The sequence below is a fragment of the Arachis duranensis genome, chromosome 2, assembly GCF_000817695.3.
Source record: "Arachis duranensis cultivar V14167 chromosome 2, aradu.V14167.gnm2.J7QH, whole genome shotgun sequence".
NCBI lineage: Eukaryota > Viridiplantae > Streptophyta > Magnoliopsida > Fabales > Fabaceae > Arachis > Arachis duranensis.
The window spans coordinates 46,857,948-46,858,499 of record NC_029773.3 but is presented as its reverse complement, the minus strand read 5'-3'; positions in this window follow the sequence as shown (position 1 = coordinate 46,858,499).

Here is a 552-nt window from a genome sequence, read left to right as displayed (position 1 = left end):
TTCAGATCTTATTTAGTAGGATCAAAAGTGATTGTGTACACTGACCATGCTGCTCTTAGATATCTACTCACAAAGCAGGATTCAAAACCCAGGCTCATAAGATGGGTGTTGCTTCTGCAAGAGTTTGATATAGAAATAAGAGACAGAAAAGGGACAGAGAATCAAGTGGCTGATCACCTGTCCCGGATAGAACCAGTAGCAGGAGCATCCCTCCCTCCTACTGAGATCTCTGAAACCTTTCCGGATGAGCAATTATTTGCTATTCAGGAAGCTCAGTGGCTTACAGACAGTGCAGACTATAAGACTCAAGGTTCCCCTTCTGTAACCATGGAAAGGAAGCATGAAGAGCTTCTCTCAAAACAGAGTCAAACAGAGCCCCCACAGTCAAACTTTAAGTTTGGTGTTGGGAAGTTCCAACATGGCTCTGAGTATCTGTGAGGCCCCATGAGAGCCCACTGTCAAGCTACTGATATTAAAGAAGCGCTTGTTGGGAGGCAACCCAATGTTATATTTATTATTTTTCCTTTGTTATTTTATGTTTTCTGTAGGTTG